Source organism: Triticum dicoccoides, chromosome 5B, assembly GCF_002162155.2.
Source record: "Triticum dicoccoides isolate Atlit2015 ecotype Zavitan chromosome 5B, WEW_v2.0, whole genome shotgun sequence".
NCBI classification, from domain to species: Eukaryota; Viridiplantae; Streptophyta; class Magnoliopsida; order Poales; family Poaceae; genus Triticum; species Triticum dicoccoides.
This window is the reverse complement of record NC_041389.1, coordinates 460,150,988-460,161,311: the sequence shown is the minus strand read 5'-3', so window position 1 is coordinate 460,161,311 and position 10,324 is coordinate 460,150,988. Positions and strand designations below refer to the sequence as shown.

At 40.3% G+C, this 10,324-nt stretch overlaps 1 long non-coding RNA gene across 1 annotated transcript; it reads left to right on the top strand.

Moving 5' to 3' along the window:
- The first annotated feature begins 7,437 nt into the window (after window positions 1-7,437).
- On the top strand, window positions 7,438-9,673 carry LOC119310807. The gene is made up of 5 exons (XR_005150754.1): window positions 7,438-7,536; window positions 7,619-7,720; window positions 7,886-8,350; window positions 8,437-8,601; window positions 9,456-9,673. It is a non-coding gene; the product is annotated as an uncharacterized LOC119310807 (long non-coding RNA).
- The last annotated feature ends 651 nt before the right edge of the window (window positions 9,674-10,324 follow it).

Genomic DNA, 10,324 nt, shown 5'->3' with positions numbered 1-10,324 from the left:
AGCAACAGTGTGTACATAGCATCACTGTCAAAAGGAAAATAGCAACAACACTTAAAGAACAGCAACTACTCTTCTCTTCTCTTCATCACCAAATTGTTAGTGCTGGGCACTAGCTCTTGTTCCCATTTGCCACAACATATGACCCTATGCAGGCATGCCTTGTTTCAACCTGTTTTATATCAAATTAAACTTTAGGAGAGATATTTCTCGTAGGTAATCATCATAACAGTTCAGGAACTTATACTCATGGCTTACACATGTGAAAAGCACCTTACCAAGAAATTAAAAACTATACAAAGAACCCCTGGTCATCATCCAATTCTTCTTGTCCCAAAGGAGCAACATGGCCATCATTTACGTAAGCCTCATCATCATCCGTATCATCATCAGATTCGAATTGGACATCTTCAAACTCAATAGGTTTTATATTTTCTATGACTGAAACATCAATGCTGGATCCTTCGTCATCATTTCTACACCAACTAGTGATCTCTTCAGGTACTGTAATTTTTGGCACTATAATTTCTGCATCGACGACATCCAGTACATCTGCCTCACCACCCTCATCGGCTTCAATAGCTTCATCAAGGCCTACACCATTTAAAACAGAAGGAGCAAACAAATTTCGTGGATTCATTTTAATAACAGCTGCCCAATCAGGGTTCTTCACATCTCTCACATAGAAAACCTGTTGAGCTTGGAGGCCTAGAATGTAAGGGTCTCCCTGGAATTAGTGTAGAGTAGTGTCAAGGTCAATAATTCCATATTTGTCCTTCTTATACCCCATACTCTCAGTTATTTTGGCAGGAGGCACATCAAACCAATCACACTGGAATAGAACAACCTCCTTATCAGGAGGAAAGTCAAGAAATATGATTTTCTTGATCACCCCGTAATAATCAATATTTCCTGTGTTTGCATCACCCTTGACTATGACGCCACTATTTTGGGTACTCAGGTCTTGCTCTATATAGGAATTCTGAAAGAAATATCCATTCAGAACTGTACGGTTGTATACCCGAGCTAGGTGATCAGGTCCTTTAGCTAGTGCATAAATTAGATTGTTGACCTTCCCATCATTGTGGAGTTCTGTGATCTGTTTCATGAAATAGAATATGTGTGAGTGTATTGTACAATGTTGGTACGTTATTACAAGGAACATTAGTGAAAATGCGAAAGAAAATTACCCGTCTCTCAAACCAACCAACAAACTCTTCCTTGTGCTGCTTTTTAGGATTAGGAGAATTATTCCTTCTGAGCTCCTCAAGATGTTCACTTCAAAGAGAAATGATTGTTAGTTGAACAGGAAAGTATTAAAGCATATCATGATGTAAATTAAATACATAGGTATCCTTTCCTCACAGTTTGTTATTATGAAATGCCTCATTTGATTAATCTCAGCCAAAGACAATGATTCACAAACAAAACCTTTCTTGGAGTAATCAACTGTACTCATTATGCTAATCCCTGTTGGTGATTGATCTGTACCCCCGTCTTCATGACGTTCGGACTGACTTAGCTTTGTAGGCATTCCATCAACAAATCGACTGCAAAAAGTCATGCACTCTTCAAGTATGTACCCCTCTGCTATAGAACCTTCTGGTTGAGCCTTGTTACGCACATATCCTTTGAGAGTATGCAAGTATCGCTCAATTCGATACATCCATCTGTACAAGACAGGCCCTCCCAATCAGGCCTCTTCAGCAAGATGAATTGGAAGATGCATCATAATATCAAAGAATGCTGGTGGAAAGATCATCTCAAGCTGACATAGAGTTTCTGGAATTGTTTTGCTCAACCTCTCCAAATCTTCATCCCTTAACTCCTTGGAGCATAAATCAGAAAAGAATTTACTCAGCTGAAGCAATGGGTTAACAACATTCTCTGGCAAAGCTTGCGCAATGCAATAGGAAGAAGTTTCTGAAATATAACATGACAGTCATGAGTTTTGAGTCCACTAATCTTGCACTGATCGAGGACTACACATCGCTTAATGTGTGAAGCATAGCCATCAGGCATCTTAATGCTCTGCAGAAACTTGAGGAGCATTATCTTTTCTTCCTTTTTTAAAGTATAGCAACCTTTCTTTATGTCATACTTATGCTTACCATGCTTTGGATGCTGGTCCTTCCTAATTTTTAGGTCATGTAAATCAAGACGAGCCTTCACACCATCCTTTGATTTCTTATCCATCTCAAGCAAAGTCCCCACAATGCTGTCACAAATGTTCTTCTCGATGTGCATAACATCCAAATTGTGCCTTACGAGCAAGTTCTTCCAATAAGGGAGCTGGAAAAATACACTTTTCTTCCGCCAGTTATGCCAGCTACTAGTTTCCGGTCGCTTTCTCTTATTTGACCGTCCAAATGGTGCATGCTGAATGCTATAAGTTCCCGCAAAACTTGCTCACCTGTAAGTGCCACTGGAGCTTCTCTATTATCTGACTTGTTGTTGAACAAACACTTGTTTCTATGCCATTTGTGGGTCCTGGGCAGAAAATGTCGATGTCCCATGTAGCAATGCTTTCGACCATACTTGAGCCATAAAAAATCTGTATGTTTGTGGCAATACGGGCATGCTAGCTTGCCTTTTGTGCTCCAACCACTCAGCATTGCGTAAGCTGGGTAGTCACTAATGGTCCACAACAAGCATGCATACATCTGGAATTTTTTTTAGTTGCAGCATCATATGTCTCAGCACCATCCTCCCATAGAACATTCAGTCCATCAATCAAGGGCTGCAAGTACACATCTATGTTATTTCCTGGTGACTTTGGTCCTGGAATAATCATTGACATAATCCAATTTTCTATTTTCATACACATCCAAGGTGGCAAGTTATATGGAATAAGAATGACAGGCCATGTACTATGTGATATACTCATGAGCCCAAAGGGGTTGAATCCATCTGAAGCAAGGCCAAGCCGAACACTGCGAGCATCTTTTGAGAATTTCTTATAATATTTCTTATCAAAATGCTTCTAGGCCTTGGAATCTGCAGGATGCCTCATTACGCCATCATCCACCCGACCCTCCTTATGCCATTTCATATGTGATGACATATGTTCTGTCATGTGCAGCCTTTGCAGTCTTGGAATGAGCGGGAAATACCTTAGAACTTTTTGTGGCACTAGCTTCTTTGATTTACGACTTGATGCATTGTCTTTGTCAGTAGCAGGAGTAGATTTCCATCGAGACGCATGACAGACAGGGCATTCTTCTGCATCAGCATGTTCATTACGGAATAGCACACAATCATTAACGCACGCATGTATCTTCTTGTAGTCCAGCCCAAGATCTCGGATCACCTTCCTTACTTTAGTGAGATTAGTAGGAATGCAGTGACCCTTTGGCAACACCTGTGTGAACATCTGCAGAACTAAGTCACATGCTCTATTGGTCATCCTAGACACGCACTTGATTTGGTAAAGCTTCACAATGAAAGATAGCTTCGTTAAATCCTTGCAACCTGGGTACAACTCTTTTTTTGCCTCTTTCAATAGTTCGAAGAAGACCTTGGCTGTTGCATTTGGCTCCTGGCTCCTTTCATCACCGCTGGAAGCATCCACATGAATGTCTCCCGCACCTTCACCAATGTGTGCATTGTTTTGCATGTTTGTGCCCCTTATGAGAGTATTGAGCATCTCACATACCCCAGCACCATCATCTACAGTGTCTTCATTATCAGAATCTTCAGACATGCTTCCCTCATCCGATTGTTCACCATGGTATATCCAGTGAGTGTAGGTATGATCCATCCCATTGAACAGCAAGTCAGTATGAACATCCTTTTTCTTTTTCGGAACACTATTGAGACATCTCCTACATGGGCATGGGACTGTTGAGTCTGGGTGAGCACCATCGAAGGCAAAATTCAAGAAATCCTTCATGCCAGTTTGCCACTCAACAGAACCTCTTTCCCTCTCCATCCAGCTCTTATCTCGTGTCATTTTTGCCTTATCTCCGTAAAGCCAGTCCTGTTAAACAAACATAACAGCCGCTTTAGTAGCTGCACTACAGTCAATAGCATCACTAGTTGCATTACAAGACAAGACAACAGGGATACATACATACTAGAATTACTGTCACATGGTAAAGCAAAAATTTATCTATACATTGTAAATCAAAATTTGGTTGATGGAAGAAGAAATAGTATTACTGTCACATGGTAGTATATGTGACATGAGGGTAAATAAGTTCGGTTCCGTAGTTGGCTAGATCATGAAAAAACAGAAATTCTGAGAGAGACAGTGGCGAGAAAATTTGCCATTTGTTTTGTTTGTCCACCACCTGCATCATGATCTGCTCTTCTGCTCAAGAACATAGCATAAGGGGCAAAGCAAAACATCTGCTCTTCTGCATCTTCTTCCATGTTTGTGCCCCTTATGAGAGTATTGATCATGTAACATAGCATAAGTAGTCACAGGATCAAAGAAAAACAAAACAAAATAATAGACAGCAAAGGTAAATGGTTCAGAAATAGGACTGTCTTTTTGGTAGTATTCTGATTAATCAAACACACAGCCAAGTACTAGCAAGTGAAACAGGATTCAGTAACTACTCATACAGGAAATCAAGATCACTGGGTAGCATACTAAGTATTCTCATAGTAATTTTTCACCAATTAACCCATGTCCATGCAAGGATTCATAGGGTCATATGCAGATGAAAGCAAAACAGTACAATGTTTCAGAGATTTACAACTAGTAAAGACCTTCTGCGTGATCCTTGAAGAAGAGAAGCAGAAGAGGATCCTTGGGGAAGATCGGCGGCAAGCTGAAGAGGAGCAGCGACGGTCGTCGGTGTTGGAGAGGAGCAGCGGCGGTCGTCGGTCAGGGGCGGCAGGGAGGGGCCCCGAGGATTCAAGTTCCCTCGCCTCCCTGTCTGGTGAAGCGCGCCGTCAGGGAGGAGAGGCCGCCGCCCCCAGCCTCCCGAAACCCTCTTCTCACCTCCCTCTTCCTTCGATCTGATCTCTCCCTTTTCTCTTTTCTTGGTTCGATCTGGTGTTTCCCCTGTCTCCATCTCTGTTCTGGCTTCGATTTTTTTTTGAGGGGCGAGAGAAAGGAAGTCGCCCCCTTTTCTTTCCTTCGATCGTTCAGCTGCGTGTGGGATCAGACGACCCGTCTGGTGGGTCGCGCCACTGCATGCTTGGATCGCTCGGGTGACCAGACACGCTGTCTGGTGGAGCGCGTGACTTCTTCTGCCGTATATTACTTTTTTTTAAGGTTGGATAGCGTATATTACTGAAATATGTCCACGCAAAAAATTAACATTACTGAAATATGTGATTGACGTGGTCTTCTTTTTCTGTTTGAAAGAAGGTAGTAATTCTATTGACATGCACTGATGTTGAGGTCAGGGTGCAGGTTTGTAATATTTTAAATATCATGACCTCATTATTTTTGCATTTTTTCAAATTGAGATGATATTTATATAGTAATTTGGTTGCATAATTCTGCCAACTTAAGTGGTGTAGGTAGCATATGTCGGCCAACAATCGACATGTATCAACGTCCTACACCACCCATGTGATCACTAACGTCGCCTCTGATGATCAGGCCTCTCCACCATCTCTGCTCCAGTTTCGCTCTGTTTCCTCGTGGACTCCAAAGGGGGTCGTGAGCATTAGATTGGTTTTTGAGCATTAGATCCATTAACTGAAAGATATAGACATACTCTGTAATCTGTATGTGCAAATCTAGCTAGCTTGCATTTTTATAGATAAGTGCCGGCTTTCTGAGTTCAATCCCCCAACTAATAATGGTGCCAAATACCAGGTATTTTTCTACATACATGGATGCTTTCATGATCCACTTTACATTTGTTTCCCCCCTGGGTTCAGTCTGAATCTTTACATTACACTTAGAATCCTACCATCACCATCACTGTCACTCTGCATACAACATTAATTCTTATATCTGAATCAGGTTGATTAGCTTTCGATGTAATATTATCCGGCTTGCCTAAAATAAATCCACATTCTTACACTCTGGTTTCTTCTTATACATCCTACAGTCACTTTCTTATAAATATTTTTTAGCAATTAGCGTAGATCGAGATGAGTTTCTTTCAACACATTTTAAAACATAATGTCATATATTAGATGTTATATGTGCGTCAACAGAGCAGAGGATTCAGGTTTAGTCATCATCTGCATTGCATTTGATTCATATTACTATAAGCTGATTTTTAATAGATATTTGGTCTTACACGAGTCACATTGCATTTTTTTCCTATAGATTTAGAGTAGTATTTTCATGAACCTATCACTGATACTTTGCCTTTCATGTTCATTCACATATGTCTGGTTTACCCACACAAGGGCACAATGATGAATTTTACGGAGGATGCTCCTGGTACACAACATCCTTACTTCATAATCACCTATCTGAATGGTGCAGAACATCAATGCTTTGTTAATGCTAAGTCCCATGATTGTTTTTGTGTGCAGTAAAGAAAGGCTCTGTTCTCTTAACAAGGATGGAAAGTATAACGGCATACAAAAACCAACGTGGACAACCCAAATCTGGTAAATTATTTAGCATTTCCTATAATGCATAAAATCTTGGTGTGGGTTAAATAGCTAAACCTTCAAGACTACTAAATCTTTTACAGCAACTCCAGAACAATCTGACATTCCAGTGTCTGCTAATGACATGTGTTCCCTTGCTGAATGGCCATCCCATGCTCGCTGCAACCGTGCGCGACTACAGGATGGTACTTGCTTTTGTTTACATTTGTGTCATCATTTCTTACAATCTAATGCTGAGTAATACAATTTTTCTTGTATGATTTGGGCTATAGAAGCTGGTGGACAAAATAAGAAAGGGCGAGGTGTTCTAAAAGGTTTTAAAGCATCTAAGAAGCGTTTTGCCAATGGATCTGCAAAGCTAAATATTACATTCTCTGAAAAATTGGGTGGTACAGTAGGAATGAACTATCGTTCGTTCAAGGATGACGTGGTAGTCATAATGAAAAGAAAGTTACCACTCATTGGAGTGAGGACGTGGTCGGACATTCACCCTACCATTCATCGACTCATTGTTGCAGATATAATAGTGCGCACAATATTTTTCACATGTGTTATCTTATTTTACCATCGATAATGCACTGCTTATGTATATTTATTTGTTGTATGCTTTACAGGACAGATGGGACCTGGAAGATACACCAGAAACAGAAGAAAAAGTTCTCAAAATTGCAAAAGAGAGATATAGAGGCTAGCGATCAACTCTAAGCTCCACTTACAAGGCATACAAAACAGATGCAGCTAGATTGGCTAATCTGCCTGAAGATTTACAACCAGAAGAGTGGGAATGGATGATTGAGTACTTTGGCACTGATTCAAAATTTCAGATTATCTCTAAGGTCACGGTTTGTCTATTATGTGTTAAGGTGAAATGGCTAGTCTCATTGGTTATATCTGGTTTCAATGAATTGATAGGAACGCAGCCAAAAGAACGCTGATAACCGTAAGAAACAGAAGACAAAACATATAATCGGATCAAAATCTTACTCGCAAGTTAGTTTTGAGAAGGTACGAGTCCAATTAAATATGTATGCCTTGCTGCTAAATATGGTGTCATGTTTCAAGCATCTCATTGTTATATTACTTGCAGAGAAACTTAGAAACTGGAGAAGAGCCAGATTGTATTGCTCTATGGGAACTCACCCACACAAACAATGGAACATGGTCTAACACACATTCCCAGAAAGTTTACGTGAGTACACTGACTTTTGGTTATTCTATAGTTAGTCAATGATGTGCATTCGGCATGTTTCATCATCAGATGCGATTATTCATGCGTTGGACCGTGTTATTCTTGTTTCATCTTTTATAGTGTCAATATTGATGCTGCACCTATAATTGTTCCTATCATTTTTAGGACCAAGCACTTGAAGAGGTTAAAAACAAAGAAGCTGAAACTGAAGGTCCACTTTCAAGTGAGCAGGAAAACAATGTTTTCTAGACCGCTTACAAAGACACTCTGGAATGCAAGTCATCGCAGCCTCGTGGGTACGGATACATGGCCAAAACTTCAACTGGTTCTGAAAAGTTCCGTATCCAGATTGAAGAGCAAGCTCGTGCTATAGCAGCCACCCAGGAGCGAAACTCTCAGCTCAGCCAGCAGGTCAATGACTTAGAAGATCAACTACAAGCTGAACGTGCTAACACACAAGAGAGTATTAACTTGGAGCGTGCTGAGAGAGAACAACTTGAGGAGAGGTTAATAGAAGAGCGTGCTGAAAGGGAAAGATTGTTGCAAGAGGAGCGAACATCAAGACTAGAATTTGAAAAAAACATGATGGCAAAGTTTGTAGAATTGAGCAAATAGATGGAAACCCAACAGGTGATGGTGATTACAGTCATATGCTTCTGACCTTGTAAGATTTATGTTGCTTACTTGCATTGCTAAAAGTGGACTTCTATTTACAGGTTCCTACGAAGAGGGTTGACAAAGAAAATAGTAATCCAAACTTGCAAAATATTCTTTCACAAACATCTAGTCCTAATAAGACTCCAGGTTCAAGGCCGACTGCTATTTCTTCAAATGCGCTCATACAAGCTGCAGCAAGGCAATCTCGAATGTATAAAGCAATGGTAAGTCACAACCTTGCTTTCTCTTCATGTTCACCTGCATTTTATACGTCATTGGTCTTCATAATTAGCTAGCTGCTTCTTCTCTTTTACCATGTGTTGTTGCTGCATCGAGTCACAACTTAAACAAAATACAAATATGTGCTAGCTAGGGACATGAACTTAACTAAAACTATACATCTAGTCATAACTTAAATCAATAGCAGGAGCTTTTAGTAGATGTACGATCGGACGATGGTACCATTCTGTATGCACGAGCAGGATGTCATGATCATGCGCGTGATGCCTTCGCTGATGAGTCCACTGCAATGTCCCATGTAGTATCTCTTCCTGTTGATATAGGGGTCGCGAGGGTCATTTTTTAAACGGACTCGCAACTCCTGATGGAAGCACTTAATATCAATAAGGTGGACTCGTCGGCCTATGCTGCTGTTATTGAGGATACCAAGTACCCGCTCATATTATGGTTTTCTTATTATGAAATAAATGTATGTCGTCGCTCGGCAAACTTTGTTGCTCATGAGCTTGCTAGTCTTGATAGGATGTTAGAACCTAACTGGAATGGGGGGCCGATGTACTAGCCCTTGTGGCTGCTCTGTGTTTTGGGTGATTCAGCCCAACACCATTAAGTTAAAAGCAATGTTTTTTCTCGAAAAAACCTTTTAGTAGATGTACTTTAGGTTATGCCTTAGCCATTCACACTTGTATAGTTGTTCTGATGCCTTAGTTACATGCTTGCTGACACAGTATTAGCTAGTTAGTCTGGCAATAGTTTTTAACAATGGAGCTGGCATAATTGTATGGCGTATGTTATGTTTGACTCATTAACTAGAACTTTTTTTATTTCTTGATTGCAGGATCCAAAGAACTAGCTGGACTGGACTCTAGATCACAGGCAGTTTAGTCTTCGAAGTTAATTAGGATGGCTAAATTACATTTGAGTTTTATTTGATGGATATTTTCTATCAGAAGTATGAATTGTATGAATCTACATATTATACGTATGGTTTTGAATATTGTAATTAAAACCCTATAATTTTTTTTTACGATTGCAATAGACTATTACCACAACCCATTTTTGGTTGCCACATGCTAGCACCACTAAAAACATAGTGTTGCATCATATCTCAGTTGCTACGCCTATCTGTTTTGTTGCACTAGAATGTTGCAACGGAGCACTTTATATTGTTGTAATAGCTTCGCGCCACAAAAAATTTCATGATGCGATAACAGTTTAGCGCCACCAAATTAAGTTTGTTGAAATAGAGTATTGCCACGGAAAGTTTAAATTGTCGCAATAATTTCTCGCTACAAAGTTGTTACTTGTTGTGATACCTATTTGTCACCATCAAAAGAAGTACGTTGCAATTTCCTGTTACGACGATTGGAATATTTGTTGCCATAAGTTAATGCCACAAGCGCAGTGAGTCGTGGCGACATGCCTAATGCCACGAAAACAAGAATTGTTGCCATAGTTTATTGCCACAAGTATATTGGATCGTGGCAACATGCCTGATGCCACGAAAATAATGATTGTTGCCATAGTTTGTTGCCACAATTGATTATTGCCACGAAAGAGTAATGCGCCACGAAATGGCCGTCGTTGGCATAGGTTGTTGCCACAAATGTCTATCGCCATGACATATCAGTCTCCACAATTCGGTACATGTTGCATTAAAGCTATCTCCACAAAGCAAATTGTGGCATCAGGTGAGTGTTGCCACGG